The sequence below is a fragment of the Lacerta agilis genome, chromosome 6, assembly GCF_009819535.1.
Source record: "Lacerta agilis isolate rLacAgi1 chromosome 6, rLacAgi1.pri, whole genome shotgun sequence".
NCBI classification, from domain to species: domain Eukaryota; kingdom Metazoa; phylum Chordata; class Lepidosauria; order Squamata; family Lacertidae; genus Lacerta; species Lacerta agilis.
Window position 1 is genome coordinate 14,925,608 of NC_046317.1, and position 17,656 is coordinate 14,943,263.

General features: G+C 45.1%; 1 protein-coding gene across 2 annotated transcripts in view; it reads left to right on the top strand.

Annotated features, from left to right (window-relative positions):
* Positions 1–17,656, top strand: part of CRB1 (crumbs cell polarity complex component 1) — a 144,305-nt gene that overhangs the window by 1,076 nt on the left and 125,573 nt on the right. The gene's annotated exons all lie outside the window — the stretch shown is intronic.

Genomic DNA, 17,656 nt, shown 5'->3' on the forward strand with positions numbered 1-17,656 from the left:
ATCTGTGTTTATGAAGGGAAGGCTCGATGGAACAGGTTTTGAAACCAACAATCGGTGTGTGCGCGCGCTTCTTCTGTGCCTGTGTTTTTGTCTGAAGGGGCTGTGTGATTTGGTGCCTGCCGAATGTGAATCTTAATCAGGCAGGCTTACAGCAGCTGCCATTAAGCAAGAAGACTTGGCATTAGTACACAATGCCTTGTAATCTGGGTCACCTTCTGTTGCTGCCTGCATCAAACTGTTGTTACCCACATAGTTTTATGGTGCCGATACTGGGAGCTATTAACATAAATCGATCAACAGAAGACACAACTTTAGAAAAGGCATGTGGTTATGGGTAACTTTTTGAAGAACTCTGCTAACCTCAAATTGGCCAGGGAGCTTTTGTCTTGTGGGCTTTTATCGCGTATTGAAAATTACAACATACATTTGATAATGCATTACACAATTTTAGTAGTATAAATAATGCCTCATTTCTCTTAACTAAAGCATATACTAATTTAAAAGAAACCACTTATAGCAAAGCAGTTAATATTATTAATAGTTCATGTCAGCCTTCCAAAACCCTATAAAAAGGTTGCAACTAAGCCACAAATTTAGATTTCCGTTATGTCTTAATCTAATATTGCTTAGTTTTGTTGACTGTGATAACTTTATCCACGACTTTTGCATTGGATGTTTTGGAATTTCCCCAATTCTTAGTCAACGACAAGTTTAGCAACGCAACATGTGCCTATGATATGTGCTTATTCACTTACTGCCTTTCTCATGCTCACACATAGTGTCTGACAAGCCACACATTATGTTCTCACAAGTGTGAGAAGAGACAGACACACCATACCCTTCAGGCAAATAATGGACCATGCCCATTACAATATCTTAGATTGGGTTCTAGAGAAGGAACATGTGAATGCATAAGAGAACCTCATACGCAGCCTGAAGAGACAAGCCATAGTGAGTTGGATGGCTTGTGTCCACGATGGATGAAATTTCTGCAGTGGAACAGAAAGCAAAGCTCCACTATATGTGTGATTCTGTTTCATTGGATTCTTGCCATAATTGAAATGTCCCCTCTAAAACTCAATGATTCACATGTCACCTTCCAACTAAAAAACCTTTGCGCTTATGTAATACAGGCTAAATTATTGCACTGCGGAAATGCACTTAACATAGCAAGGGATGCTGTACTAACTTTACCACCACATCAACAAAAGGATCAAGGAGGAGGATTCCCCAGCAGCAGCTTTCTCCAGATCATGTTGCATGGGGAAACACTTGAATGTTCCTACTGCTGCACTCTTCCCCCGAGATCTACCCACGAACTAGATCCAGTTCGCGTTCTCTGAAATCACTACCCCATTGACAAAGCCAACGAAAACGGGACCAAATAAACAATAAAATGTGGCCTAATTTGGGGGAAGGCTGCAGGGAGTCACTTGGAAATGGAATAAGAGCCTACTGTCCTGCTTTTGAGTCTCGAGCAGTAGAAGATGTTGCATGCTTTCCATGTATGCAACTTTTGTTCTGTCATGGGACCTGCTCAACTTGAGCAAAAATAGTGAATATATATATGAATAGGGAGCAATGGGTTGTGTCCAGATTAAGTTCCCATTCACTTGCACCACTGCTTTCTGTGGCACATAAGTTCAGCTCGTTTCCCACCAGAATCCAACCCATTGTTTTTGACCGAATTGTATTAGCCCCTCCAGATGTCTTTCTCTCTTTTTTTGCATATTCATGATTATTTGTGCTCATGTTGCTATCAGGGCAGTCTCTTGGAATCCCGTTTTCGATGGTGTTCGCGCCTGCAAAAGTTTTGGAGTTGTCACCCTGTTTCATTTCCAGTTAGTGCGTATCTTGTAACTTTCTGCTGAAATTCTGCAACTTTTTGTGCCGCAATGTTCTGGTTTACTTTTGCTCTACTCTGCTTGCACTATAGCCTTTTCGGACAGCGGTATTGTGCCCTTTGTGGCTGCCTGGCGTTCCATTGAGGAAACTGAGTCAGGAGCTGAGCCCTGGGGAGGCTTAATACAAGCTCCAGAGACAGTAGAATGCCTTTCATTTACGTATTTGTTCCCAAGGTATCATTCTTTTCGACACAAAAGTTCCTCAAGGTAGCTCACACACTGCAGAAGAAATATTAAAACCCAATATGAATCCATAATAATGCACTCTAGAAGTATACCCATGCTAGGCTCGTGGCAGCAAATAAAACACAGGGCCTTGTAATGCCTTATGCGTTGTCATGGGATAAAGCTTTCTCAGCCAAGAGCCTACTTCACCAGATATACCCAGCAATTGCCAGCTGTAGAGCCTCCTGTTTTCCTAACAAGAGAAACTATTGATATGACCAGCTATGACTGTTTCACAGAAATGATTGCGAGACCCTCTAGGAGTTGATGAACTATAGCTTCCATCATCCCAGACCATTGGCTATGCTCGATGGAGAGCAGCTATGGCCCGAAAACATATGTAGGGCCGCCATAGGCAATAACCATCTTCCTTTCAAATTTTAGAGCAAAACATTAGTTCATCTACTGTTCTTTTTTGACTAAAGAGTTCTGTGTAACCAACAAGTTTTTTTCCTAATCTTCCTTCCACCGAGCACTAAAAGATAACCCATGCTGTGGAAACCTTCAGCAGCTAGTGTGAAGCATTCACACAGTGTTTTTTTCAAGGGTACCCAATACCGGCACCTCTTCTTTTTGTTGTTGTTGTTGTTGTTGTTGTTGTTGTTGTTGTTGTTGTTGTTGTTGTTGTTGTTAAAAACTATGGCACTTATTTAACAATTTCATGGTGAGTGCCAGCACCTATTTTCGGGGGCGGGGGGAGCACTGCGAATGTAGTGCAGGCCAAATTGTTACACCCGGGCACGAATACAAGAATTTTAAAAATCTAAGATGTCCCAAGGGGTTATTGAAGCATCTTTTGAGTGGTTCCCTCTCCTGTGCACAGCAGCTCAAATAACATGTAACGCAACGGAAAAGTCACACGTTTTTTGAGAACCTGGTTTTCTCTTTGAGCGACGGACACGGCGTACTCTCTGCTGTCCTCACAAAAAGAGACTTTTCTTTCTCTGGGGGGTGGGGTGGGAGACAGTCTCTGCTGCTTTACACATTCCTAATTAATGTCTAATTATTGTAGTAGGATAAAAGCTCCACTTACAAAGGGATTTGTGGTTTCTGAACCCGCCCCCTTGCCTACAAGGGAAGATGAACAGTACCAGCAGTTTTGCAGGAAAGGCAGGCCGGCAGGCAGAAAGCATTTGTGTGGCTGATGAGTGCTTGAGAAGCCTGGTGCTTCAGCTGACCCTCATTAGGTGGATGCAGAATAAGAGCCAGCTAGGAGGGTATTCAACAGGCTTGGACTGTTCCTGTAGGGAAACTGGCTGAGCTTCTCTCTCTCTCTCCCTCTCCCTCTCCCTCTCTCTCCCTGTTGCCCTCAGTGCAAGATGTTACAGACTGTGTCCTGGAATACCCTCTCAAATTCAGGGAGGAAAAGATCCCACAATCCTTTCATTTATTGGTGAGGGCGGCAGGGAAAGAAGCCCAGATAATGAGCTGAGACATTTCAGCTCTTCTCTTCCACTTCCATTAATATCTCCCCTCATGGCCACACTTTCAAACGACATTTTCCCACCTCCATCCTTTTGTTTGGGCCAGGAAGGTACGGTATTTCAGCATCCTGCTAACGTACGGTTTGGTCCCTCAGAAGCGGAGCTCAGGCTAAATAAATGGGCAGCTATTGAACCGCTGGATTTACGCGATTCACTTGTGGCAATACTCTGAGTCACTGAAAAGGAGAAGTGGGTGGTGGTAAAAGTCACCATTGCCACCCCTCTCTTCTTGGCTCTAAAGCATCTTGCCTGCCTTATGGGGGCGGAGGGGATGAACTACTTAAAAACTACTTGTTTTAAAATGGGAGTTTAAATGCTGCCCGCCAGCTTTTGCCATTTCTTCAGCCATTAACCAGAGTTAGCCAACATGGTGGTACCTTCCCAAAGTTGTTGGACTGCAGCTCCCATAAGCCCCAGCCAGCATGGCCAATTGGTCAAGGATGATGGGAGCTGTAGTCCAATGACACCTATAGATAACCATGTTAGCTATTCCTGCGTTAACTTAATGCAACAACCCTCCCCTCTCCTTTGCACACTGGCACTCGGGTTACTCCAGTCCCTCACTAACTCCTGTTTTCAAAATCGGTGTCCTCCCCAGATCTCTAAAGTATCCATATGCAGCCCATATCTCCACGTGTTCAGTAAACCAGTGTTTTTCAACCTTTTTTGGGCAAAGGCACACTTGTTTCATGAAAAAAATCACGAGGCACACCACCATTAGAAAATGTTAAAAAATGTAACTCTGTGCCTATATTGACTATATATAAAGTAATTCTCTTGAATTTTTCAATTTTTCCCACGGCACACCAGGCAACATCTCGCGGCGGAACAGTGGTTGAAAAACACTGCAGTAAACAAATGGTATATAAACAGCTTAAATGAACAAATAAAAGAACATTTCCATCCAACTCAATGCACTGTCACTGCCGCTCCAAGAAGCTAAGGGTGATGCACAGAGGGTAGTGCTAGTTTATCACAACATCAACATCCTTTTTTCCCCACGCAAGATCTCTGCTGCCATTTTGGTTGCCGCACTCTCAGGCTAGAGCTTTTTGGGGTGGTATGGGTCACATGACATGTAACTGAGTATCCTGGGAAAGGGTGTAGATGGCTGTAACTCTGAACAGGAGTATTCCATATGGCAACATTTTAACCGTAGCATTTTGGAAAGATGAGAGAGTTTGGAGCGACTGATATTCGGGCTATTGGCTTTTGGCTCTTGGTCATCCCTTGAACACACACACACAAATAAGGGGCTGGGCCGATTCCAGATGTTGCTATCCCAGGACAGCGAATTGTGTGAACGCAGATCAGTTCTTTCCACAAAGACAACTCCATTATCCCATTGGGTTTACGATGTCGGGTTTGGCTGGTACTCCTCAACACCCACACCCACACCCACACACGCCCCCCAAAAAGAAATTCAGATTCCGTGCAGTTGTCATTGTTAACGATCCTGTGTGTTTTTCAACTCTGTGTGTGTGCTTAAAACTATTCCTGTTTGATAGAATAAGGACTGCGCGTCTCCTAACATTTCATGTGTCTGCTTCAATTTCATGGAACATGTAGGCAAGACGGGGCTGTTCCAGAGTGCAAGAGCAGCAGGAAGCCAGCACCAACCCCCAGTTTGCATTTTAAAAGCAGCTTTCCCAAATGCATTCAGTTTCATCAAGCGCTCGGAGAAATTCTAATGCTTTTATCATTTTCCTTTTGCTCCATTATTTGAAGTAGGACAGTGCGCACTGTGCAGCTACAGAGACAGGGGAGTTTGATTTGTGCTGGAGGGTTCATAATATAGGTTTCCTTTTTGCAGATCAGATAGGCGGGCAGCTGGATAGACGTGTCTGTGCACATACATGTGTGTGTTTCGTTTCAAGCGGCTACACTGGAGCTTGGAAGGAAACGTAAGCCCTATTCAGCTCACACAACAAATAATTGCACTCTGCAGGAGAGAATGGCTGGGCCCACTGATTCGGGCCCACTGCTGCATCCCCCAATAACCAGCCTGCTGTATGAGTGTGGGTTCTCCCTGTGATGAGGAACCCTGATCACATTGGGTTCTAAATCACATGGACATCCTGAGGCACCCCAGGTGAGATCTTTCTCCAGTGTTTGGCCGTTGGGAGGGCAGTGGCAAAACAATGTCTGGGGCATGGCCAATGGGCACAGCCCTCCTGCCTTGCTTCATATAGCTATTCGTCCATGATGTGACATCATGTCAGCCAGGTAACGTTCCATCATTTGGAGATCTGTTGCAGCTGCAAACTTTTAACAGCCTCAATCAGCAGATCAAACAAATGAAGCCTTGGTTAATTAGTCTGTGGGGGCAAATTTTAATTGATGAGAATAAAATTTAAATGTTGAGGCTATTACAGTCCCACATGTTTCATGCTTTGTAGCTCTTCTGATTCCAACATGTTACTGTCTTAGATGTTGGGGGAGAGAGAAATATGAAGGATGGCCATTTCTTATAATGTTTCTTTTGTTAAATTGCAAGCTCTCTGGCACTTCAGTGTGTCAAAGAGGCACAGATGGTCATAGACATATTTATTTAAATATAATAAGTTAACCAGTTAACTGATTAAAAGGGAAATGTTGAACTAAAAAATCTCTAATCAATGGATAGCTCTAAGCTGTGTATTTACAGATTGTGTGTGTGTGTGTGTGTGTGTGTGTACACACACACACACACACACACACACACACACACATATTATGAATCTGATACAGTCCGACATCCCCTCCTATGCATATTTTCTGTCAGTATCTCTTCTCTTCCATGGTACCCTTCTTGTGCATATTGAATTGCACTCCCAGGATAAGTGCTCATGTAAGGGACCAGCTGGATCCGGCCAGGTCCTCAAACCCATGCAAATGCACACAGACATAGACTCACACTTATCCTTTGGACATCCAGGAGACTGATTTGCCTGCTGTGTTTTCAGCCTTGGACATCTTTTCTTCTCCGGGGGTGAATTAGCTTGAAGTGATAAATTTTATCCTGTGCCTTCACAGGGGGGCTGGCTGCTTTCTTTCTGTAATCTACTGTTCTTCCATTGTATTCTCAGAGGTTGCTACAGGCATACATTATGCACTTACAATAGGTCTGGCTTCTGGAAAACCAACCCGGAAAAGCACACACACACACACACATCTGAGAGAACAGTTAGGAGAATTGACAAAAAACAGACAAGGTAATGACATTTATTCTTGCTTAAACCAAACCCATTACTGTGACAGTAGCATATATCCTGGGTCTCGGCCTGTCTAGCAGAAGAGCTTCTCTCACTAACCTGGGAGCTATGAAAATATTTCATATGACCAGTTTTCCTTAGTGTAGATATACACAAAGCTTTGAGTAATTAAGAAAAACCTGGTAATTGGGCAGAATGGAGGAGAGCTAAGGTGAATTTAGAGAACAGATTCTCCAGTAAATTATTGCACTTTCATGTGCTTACAAAAAAATAATATTGATATTCTCCCAGTACAGTTTATTTCAGCATTCCCAATATGTGGATGATGATAAAGAATCAGACTCTGGCAAGCTGATATTTATTAAGATTGCTGTTTTCATCCATTAGCCTTACTATTTATGGTGTGTGTGTTTTAAAAAATAAAACGTAGTTTTTAAAAGCTGGGGTAAGATGGGAAGGAGCATAGCACAGACTCCTCTCATGCCTGGCTATGAATTCCAAGCTTCATCAAGTGGCCTTGGGAAAACACCACAGTGCATTTCCTCCCATGGCTCCAAATGGAAAGACTGGAGATTCCCTGAGCTACAGTTTTATACGCTATTACTCAGGTCACATCTAAAAGATGCCTGGTGCCTTGGATGTTACTGCTTTTAGCGCTGCATTAACAACCGCGGAAATGGTATTGTACAGAGTAACACAAACAAAAGGCAAATCTCATATCCCAAGGAGTTTGCCATCTAGCTATGACAGGAGACGGAGGCAAAGGAATCAGGAACACAAATGCAGACATACATATGTCTGTTTCAAAGTGAGAAGACCACACAAATTAACCATTTTGGTTAGGTGGTTCCCACCAACCTTAGCTCTGCCACTGTGACCCCTGCTGAGGTGGGGGACAGAGTGCATAGAGGGGAACCTCCTGTAAATGAGTAGATTCTTCCCAGTGCTTTTTTTCCCAAGAAAAATGGGTGCCGGAACTCACCATGAAGTTGTTACAGTAACAACAAAATAAAAATTTCTTTCCAGTAGCACCTTAGAGACCAACTAAGTTTGTTCTTGGTATGAGCTTTCATGTGCATGCACACTTCTTCAGATACACACAGTTACAGTAAGTCACTGGGTGACCTGAGGCAGCCCTGAACCTGAGGCTGGATTGACAACAGCCATGTTCGCTGCTACAAACCACGGGAAGCCATCTCCCCAGCTGGTTTGGGGGGGGGGGTCACCCCTAGTTCTGGTGCAGGTCAAATAAATGTCCCTTATCCTCTTAGATTCAGGTGGGTGGCTAAGGACTGCGTGTTGAGATTCTTGGATTGCAGGGGGAGTTGGACCCGATGACTCTCTGGGTCCCTTCCAACTCTATGATTGTGTGTGTGTGTGTGTGTGTGTGTGTGTGTGTGTGTATATATATATCCAGTCAGATTTGCACAGGAGCATTCTGTCACTCATTCATTGTACAGAAAGCAGCACACAAGTTTTCTAAGAAGTTTCCCCAAATGTCAGGTCACTCATCAGCCTTTTGGTTCTCTGCTCCCGCTGCATTCCAGCCATTACACGCTTCATTTCTGCTAATCTTTTCTCATTAGTTCTGCTTCTTAGGTGATCTCTTTTTGGAAAGCAAACGTTTCCCCTTGCTAAGGTTTGGGGCTCGCAGGATCAGGGCTTTGATTGCCACGCTGCCTCGCAGAACCCATTTTTCACTCGGCGCTCCCGGTGATGAATTTTATTTCCAGTTCCCCGGCTAGACTTCCACATGACGTTTTGCTAATCGCACTTAATTAAAACAGAGGGCAGTGAAAAAGTCAAGCGCAGCTTTATCAAAGGCTCCAGTTGCCTACCATGCTTCTGCTATGATTTGGAACGCAGTGCTCTTTTGAACAGAAAGAAGGAAACTATAGAGGAGGTGGGCTCGACAGGTGCTAAGAAACAGCTTGGCCAAATAAGCTGCTGAGGCCCCCGTGTTTTCTGGGGCTAACAACATGTTTCCAAAGCAAGGGTCATTATTCAATCTGTGAACCAGTGATAATGCCTGTCCTGCACACAGTTGGCTACAGGTTGCAATTTTAAACATTCCTAGAACACCAAATATGTTGTCACAGTCAGGTCATTATGGGAAATTCAAATGGAAGGGTCGTAGTGTGAGCTGCCATTTAAATTTCCCACAGTGCCCTGGAGTGAGGCTGCATTGGGCACTCCTGATATTGTGCAACATTCAAAATATCTTTCCACCGCTCCTATTTTTGTAAGAAACGTACTGGGAGCCAATGTTGGTCTTTCAGGGCCGGTGTTATACAGGTGAAACTCGAAAAATTAGAATATCGTGGAAAGGTTCATTTCTTTCAGTAATTCAATTTAAAAGGTGAAACGAATATATTAGATAGACTCATGACAGGCAAAGTGAGATATGTCAAGCCTTTATTTGTTATAATTGTGATGATTATGGTGTACAGCTGACGAGAACCCCAAATTTACAATCTCAATTTTGGGGTTTTCATCAGCTGTATGACTTAATCATCACAATTACCTGTATAACAAATAAAGGCTTGACATATCTCGCTTTGCATGACGTGAGTCTATCTCATATATTAAACTCCAGTAGCTAATGAAAACAATTGCTTACATAAATGAACTTTTCCATGATATTCTAATTTTTCGAGTTTCACCTGTATGGTCTTGGCAGCCACTCCCAGTCACCAGTCTAGCTGCTGCATTCTGGTTTAGTTGCATTTTTTGGGTCACCTTCAAAGGTAGCCCCACGTAGAGCCAGCGGCATAGCTAGCTGCTTGGGTGCAGTGTGCGCATCCTGCAGCTGGGGGCGGAGCGAGCCGCCCATGGGGGCGGGGTGCACTGCATAGAGCCTCTCCACCATCTCCCCCTCAGCTGTAGGGTGGCTGGGGGAGAGGCAGAGTGCAGACAGAAGTCCCACACTGCTGTTTCAGGCAGTGCAGAGCCTGCAGGTGCCCAAGCCGCCACGTCACTCCCAGGAGAGACGCGTGACTCGGGCACACTGCAGGCCCCGTGGTAAGTGCCAGCTCCCCTGCAGTGTGGCGCCCAGTGCCAGTTGCATTTTGTTACATTTGTTGACTGAACTAAAAAGTTTTGTGAGCCCAATTTTATTATTATTATTATTTTAAACTCATATTTTTGGTCATTTTGTCACCCCCTCAGTGATTGCACCCCACCCCCACCCCCTTCCTTTGCCACTGTATAGAACGCATTGCAGTAGTCCAATATTCAAGGCCTGGCATCTCCAGTTAAAAACATCTCCTCGTAATAGGATTGAGAAAGTCTTCAGCCAGAGCTATTGGAGAAATGATGCCAGAGGAAGTAGAGAAAAGTACTGTGAGACCATCGCTAGGTAGGAGAGAATCTGCCTTGCTGGCAGAAGGTCCATATTTCAATCACTGGTGTCTCCAAGTAGGTTCTTGCCTGAAGCCCTGGAGATGCCAGCTTAGACAATACAGCTAGATGGACCCATAGGCTGAGTCAGTATAAGGCACTTTCCTGTGCCCCTACTCAATGAGGTGGACCAATGTTCTGAATCAGCACAAGGCAGCTTCATATGATTGTTTTGCAGGTGTTGGTTAGCTCCAGGCTATCAGTTTGGAATCCTGCTTGCAGGCACTCAGAATCAATGGATTGTTCTCAGAACTCTAATGGGAGGAAACACCAGTTCTCGCTTCCTGCTGCTGTATCGTCACCTCATTTTCTCACAGTAGCACTGTAAGTCACATCATTTTGGAGGAATCTAGGAGAATAAAGGCTCTGGGAGAAACAGAGCTACATTCCCCATTATTTTCCCCTTCCCCTTATCTCTCTAGGAAGAGATATTGTCTGATCTAGCCCAAGACATACGGTACCTTCTGCCTGTTGCACTTAGCTCATTTTTAACTGGTACAGATCCTCTTCTCTCTTGCAAAACGTATCAGGTACTCTGCTTACCAAGCAGTGCTATCAGAGGGAAACAGTCTGCAAATTTACCTTGGCAAACAATGCGAAAGTAATCTCCCCTCACACACTGCCACCTCTGCTATATATTGGGGGTGAGGAACAGACAGCTTGTGGACCGAATGTGGTCCATGGGGCTTCCTTTTCTAGCCTGCAGACTCCCCTCTTCATACCTTGGAACGCCACTGCATTTAGATTTTGAAAAATTCTTCTGCTAGAGGGCTTTGTGAAGGTTAAATGCAGCATGCAGCACACAGGGAAATATTTATGGGAGGGTTTGCAGTTGGAGAGGGAAGGAGGAATAGTTCATGACTGGGGCAAGAACAGCGGTGGAGCATGAGGAACGTGCAACCTCTCCAACCGCCGAGAACACCCCCTCTCACACTTTTGCTCGATACACATTGAGCACACTAATAAATTGGAACTTACTCTCATGTGGTTCTGCCCAAAACTATTGGGCACCAAAATTAGTGCCCTTGTTAACTGCACTTAACAAGCTTTAATGCGTGTGTGTGTGTGTGTGTGTATGTGTATGTATACAGTGGCGTAGCGAGTCGCTTTGCTGCCCGGGGCACACACCCCCGGGCACCCCACTCCGTAGCGCGTGCGCCCTGACGTCACGACGCATGCAGTCCACCCAAGTTGGCGGGCGCGATCGGCCGGCACCCCTTTCTGACTGGCGCCCCGCGCCACGCCCCATTTTAAGACGCTGTTCTGCTGTTCGCACGTTTCAGCCTTTTAAAAGTTGCCGCGCCACCGGCGTCGGTCGTGGGGGTGGGGCCAGCCCCCAGAGTGTCACCCCCCAGGGCGTTACCTGGGGCGGACCGCCCCCCGCCCCCTTGCTCCGCCCCTGTGTATATATAAACTTAGAAACAACAAACAGAATAAAATCCAAATATGCCGTCAAATTAAAACATCACCACCACAGCAATTAGCTGCCAAGTCTGAAATGTTTTTTTGCTTCAATTCTCAACACTGCCAAGGTATAGAGAGAAGCCCTATGCATGTCACACATATCTGCGGAAGATGACAGGTGACTTATCTTTTCTGCGGTCGAGCTGAACTGTAAAGGCATTAAAGGAGCGCCAAGAAGTTTGGAGCTTGATTCAAAACACAGAAAGCAGAAGAGCATGTAATATGGAACTCAGAAGCTTCCAACTTCACACTATTTGGAGAATTCCAAACTATTATGCGGTATATAATAATAATATTTATTATTTGTACCCCGCCCATCTGGCTGGATTTCCCCAGCCACTCTGGGCGGCTTCCAACAAAAATCAGATACAAAAATATCACACATTAAAAACTTCCCTAAAGTTTTTAATGTGCGATATTCCCTATATAAATGCTCTTTAATTAATCCATCCATCAGATAAATAAATATGTGTATTATTTTCATGCCAATGAAGTCCAGTGGTATCTGCCATCTAGCACGGCAGTCTGTTGTTGCTGTTTTTGAAAAGTGAACCAGCTGTGGAGGTTTGTCTGAGCTCAAGAGGAAAGTAACAGCTACCAGAGAAGAGGCTCTGTTATTATGGCCATATTCGTTTTTCCTGCACCGGCTGGGAAAAAAATAATAATTTAAAATAATTTACCTTAATAGGGTGCTTTAATCAAAATCCAGTCTCAAAGCTTAATACCTGCTGCTCAATATACCATTCCGCTGGAACAGAACAGAGTTATTTATTTTAAGCATTCTTACCCTGCTGTTAAGCTGACAAGGCTGCCAGAGTGGCTTAAAATGGTTAGCAGCAGCAGCAGCAACGTATCATTGAAGCAGTTTTTTTTGGAAGACTATTTAAAGGGGTTGTGATGCTGAGTTTGATTCTTCTTCCTCTCTCCTGCTCACAGGGAAAACAGTTCTAATGTCTCTTGTGACGGAATGAGGACCCAAGTGCAAAAGGCTATTGGGGCTACCGTGTTTCTCATAAAATAAGACGTGCCTATAAAATAAGCCATGGCAGGATTCTCAAGCATTTACGAAATGTAAGACATACCCCGAAAATAAGCCGTAGTGCTGGGTGCAGTTCTGGAGGGCGCCAAGGAAGAGGTGAGGCTGCCTGCACCTCCGAGCCTCCTTCCTGCTGGAGGAGCCGCCCTCCAGATGCTGCCCGTCTTCTTTACAACAGCGCCGCACGGAGTGAGAGCGCTAAGCCGCGGCAAGAGGAGGAGGAGGAGGCCTGCCGGCTCGGCACCCGGAACCGGCTGCTGCTGCAGCACGGAGAGGGACGCCCAGCAGCGCCATGCGGAGCGCCCCGAGCCAGCCGCCTTGCCTCCGCCTAGCTCGGCTTCCGCCTGCTGGCTTGGCGCCCGGAACCGGCAGCTGCTGCAGCGCCGAGCGGAACGCCCGGCAGCGCTGCGCGGAGCTCCCCGAGCCAGTGGCCTCGCCTCTGCCTGGTCTGGCCAAGGAGGCCTGCCGGCTCGGCGCCCAGAACCAGCTGCTGCTGCAGCACGGAGAGGGACGCCCAGCAGCGCCACGCGGAGCCCTGAGTCAGTGAAGTGGGTATCTCCCCTCCCCCCCTCCCATGGCTAAACGGTTTTTATTTTCTGTATTTTATATTCTTTCACCACTTTGACACAACACTTTGGACTGGGGACTTGCTAGGTTGTTCACCAGGCTCCAGAGGGACCCTATTCTTGTATGTTAAACTACTGGTATTGGGATTGGGACTAAATTACTCCTCCCCCCCCCCAAAAAAAATACTTGCCATTGTATTTGAATTTCCTTTGTGTTAAAGAAAAAAAATAGTTTTGCAGAGAACGTACATAAGCTGTGCAGTCTTGGCAGCCTGCACCCACATTTAGTACTTCTCATGGCTCTCACTTGGTCCCTTTATAAATCTGCGGTAATAAAAATAAGACATCCCCTGAAAATAAGCCATAGTGGGGTTTTTTGAGGGAAAAAAAATATAAGACGGTGTCTTATTTTATGAGAAACACGGTATTTTATGTTCTCATTCATACAGATACATACAAGGTGTGACCGGAAAGTAGGGTGAATCACCCCTTTATGTGATAATGGGAACTGGCGGATCCGCAGAGACACACGGGAGGCATTCGTCCATATCTCAGCTAACATAGGCGCGCATGTCTCAGCATTTGTTAATAGGCATTTGTTGATAGATTTGTTCATGCGGTAGCATTTAGTAGCTGTTAATAGTGCAGTGGGTTGTGATAGAAAAGGCAGCAGAGAGTCAATATGAAATTCTGTTTAAATTTGGGTAAATTGGCGTCGGAAACCCACGAAATGCTCACAATTGTGTATTGAGATGAAGCTGTAACTCGAAAGACAGCGTATGAGTGATTTAAGCGTTTCCGTGAAGGGCGGCAAACCATCGAAGATGACCCTCGGTCTGGCTGACCGCCAACGAGCACAATGGCGACAATTGTTGACAGAGTTTGTGAGTTATTGATGCGGTTTCAGCGTTTGTCTGTCCGAATGGTGGCAAAAGAATTGCATATTCCGCGTGAAATCGTTACTGAGGTTACTGAGTTGTCCAACCTTCCATATTCTCCCGATCTGGCCCCACGGGATTTCTTTTTCCAAAACTGAAATCTGCACTGAAAGGGCACAGATTTTCCAACATTGCACACATCCAAGCTGCTGTGAGGAGGGGACTTCTCCAGAAGTTTCCAACAGTTCTATGAATGTTGTCAGCAGTGCATTGTATTAGAGGGGGCCTGCTTTGAAGGCCTGTAAGGTGGTATGTTCGAATAGTTATCGCTGTCTGATCTGTGACCATTCAGCAAACTCTCCGGTCACAGCTTGTACAATAATTCAGAGCAGCAGTTGTGCGAATGTTCCTGCCAACTGCTTTTGGGAGGGCACACAGCAGCAGTAGAAGCACAAGTGGGTGGGACAATTTTTTTTTAGTAAACCTACGGATTCTTGCACATATTGCTACGAAGATTGGCTGCAACTGTGGCATGTTTCCATCTCCCTCACAACTGCACGCACACAAATTCAGATCATAAACCTTTAATCTCACTAGCAGCTATGCAATCTCTATAATCGGGCAGCTGCCTCATGTAGCCAACTATCCTGGTGTAATGAAATGCCAGGAAAAAGTTATTAATTACCATATTTTTTTGCTCCATAAGACACACTTTTTTCCTCCTACAAAGTAAGGGGAAATATCTGTGCGTCTTATGGAGCGAATGGTGGTCCCTGGAGCTGAATTGCCCAGGGGCCAAAACAGGAACATGCTTTTTATTTTACAAAGAGAAAAGGGGGTGTTGAAAGGACCCCCCTCAGCAGCTGATCAGCAAGAGATCGGGAGAGAGATAAGAGTCCCCCCTGCCTTTCAGCCCCACCCTCCTTTGTTGAATGTGCTGCAGAGGGAGGTTGTCTGTTTCCCCAGCGACATGTGACTGGCTGATTAGATTATCTGTCTGGAAACTGTAGAAAAGGCTCCCTTTCTTTTAGAAGCTGCAGAAATGTGAGTTCAACCCCATAAAAAATGGGGCTTTTCCTCTTTGCTTTTCCCCCTTTGGAAAAGGAGCTGCAAAATTTTTAGCTGATCCTCAAAAAAACAGGGCTTTTAGAGGAGGAAAACCAGAAAAAAAATTTTTTTTCTTGTTTCCTCCTCTAAAAATGAGGTGCGCCCTATGGTTCGGTGCGCCCTATGGAGCGAAAAATATGGGATTGTTTTATTGGAAACCAAAGAGGCCCATGTGGATTTTATTTTGCCTCAGGTGCAAAAAAACAAACAAAAAAAAACGAGCAGTGTTGAATACCAAGAACCATGACTTGAGGGGAGGTGGAAATGCTATGCGCTGCTGTGCCCCGGGCAGCAAAAATGTCTAGAGCTGGCCACCCAGACCTCCCCGCCTTTTGCACAATCTTATTATCACCTCAGTTCAGCTTCACAGCTCCCAGTTGTGCTGTTGATAGATGCCCCATATTTGTGATGGCTGGTCAGTGGTAAGAATTTCTAGAGGACTCTCAATGGATGGGCTACGGACTGCAGGAGCCAGTTGGCTTCACAGCTGCTGTGGGAAGAAATCCTCAGGTGCAGCGAGTAGGTGGGATGGCTTCAGATTCACGTTATTTGTCGAAAAGAAGAAAATGGAAGACCGTAGCTTGTACTATGACCTAAGTGGCAAACCAACAGGCGCACTTAAATGTATTGATTTCACCAAGTGGATTTCAGTCTTAATTGTGTGGGATTTTGCAGCTCTCTGGTGGGACCAGTCAAGAATTTTTCCTCCCTCCTCAGGACAAATGTACATAGTCCTGGAAAGTCAAGTCATTCATCTGCTATAGTGTGCTGTATGGCAGAAGGCTAATTTGATAGCTAGGCATTCCTTAATTCATATACTCTCAGGGCTTTGTCTGAAGTTTCTACATAGTACTAGGAGATGGAGGGATTAGTTTGGGGCTGGCTGCCAGCTACTAAGTTACTCATTCTTCCAATCTTAAATTCTGGCCACCATGTTTCTGCATCAGCTTGCATCTAAAAGAAGTCCCCTTGAAAATTCACCAACATTTTTGTCACATTTCTCCTCACAGTTCTATATGGAATTTTGCCTAGTATTTACTTACTTACTTACTTACTTACTTACTTACTTACTGAGTTTATATACCACCCTATACCTGGAGGTCTCTGGATGGTTCACAGAAAAGATCACAACATATGTAATCAGAATAAAAACAACAACCAATAACACTCCCTCCCCCATAAAAGAGTCACATTTTAAAAGGGTATAGGATAGCCATCCATAAACTTCGGCCCTCCAGATTTTTTGGACTACAATTCCCATCATCCCTGACCACTGGTCCTGTTAGCTAGGGATCATGGGAGTTGTAGACCAAAACACCTGGAGGGCCGCAGTTTGGGGATGCCTGGTATAGGATGTCAAACAGATCAACCAAAGGCCTGGTTAAAAAGAAACGTTTTTGCCTGGCGCCTAAAGGTGTATAATGAAGGTGCCAGGTGAACTTCCCTGGGGAGAGCATTCCACAGACAGCGAGTCACTGCAGAGAAGGCCCATTCTCATGTTGCCACCCTCCGGACCTCTCGAGGAGGAGGCACACGAAGGAGGGCCTCAGAAGATTATCTCAGGAGACACTGGAAAGACCTGTCAGGAGTCAACATGGACCAATGGTACCAAGTAGTATGGGAAACAGCCCTACTAGAAAAATTAACCAGCAACCTAAAACTAGCACGGGGACAAACAGAAGAAGACACCTTCACCCCCGTATGGTCCCCCTTCATCGCACACACAGCCCAACAAGACAATGACAAAAATCTACCGACAGCATACAAATCAATATGGCTAACCTGATCCAAAACACCCACCCACCCCACTCATACAGGAAACCAAAGATCACCACAGCCAACCACAAATGAACAATCAAACCCTACGCCAATTGCAACCTCTCACCGCCAAAGAAACAAAAGCAAACAACAGAGAACCAACACAAGCGACGCTGATACCAAATCCTACATATATTAAGGAAAATAGAAACATCATCTCCCCACCCCACCCACTTCCTCCCCCCCTCCCTAATGTCTCAACAACTAAAATTGATCTGTAAAAATGTTTTATGGAAAAATACGAGAGACATTACACACACTTTGTAAACCAAGAAAATCTTTAATAAAAAAACTTAAAAAAAATGATTATCTCAGGGTCTGGATATAAATATATACACATTTTTGCAAGCAATTTCCCCTAATATAATGAATTTTTATGTTATTTATTATGCTAATGTATGCATTTTCATGCAAACTTTCCTCATGGGGCGATGGAGGATGACAAGGGGATGGGGGTCGGTGCACAGGAGCCAGAGCAACAGGACCCATCACCAGAGAGGCCCCTGTCCCCACGAACATGGCAGGCATAGGGAGCAGTGGGAGTGGCACATTAGGAGGCTGAGGCAGTCAAGGGCCCACAG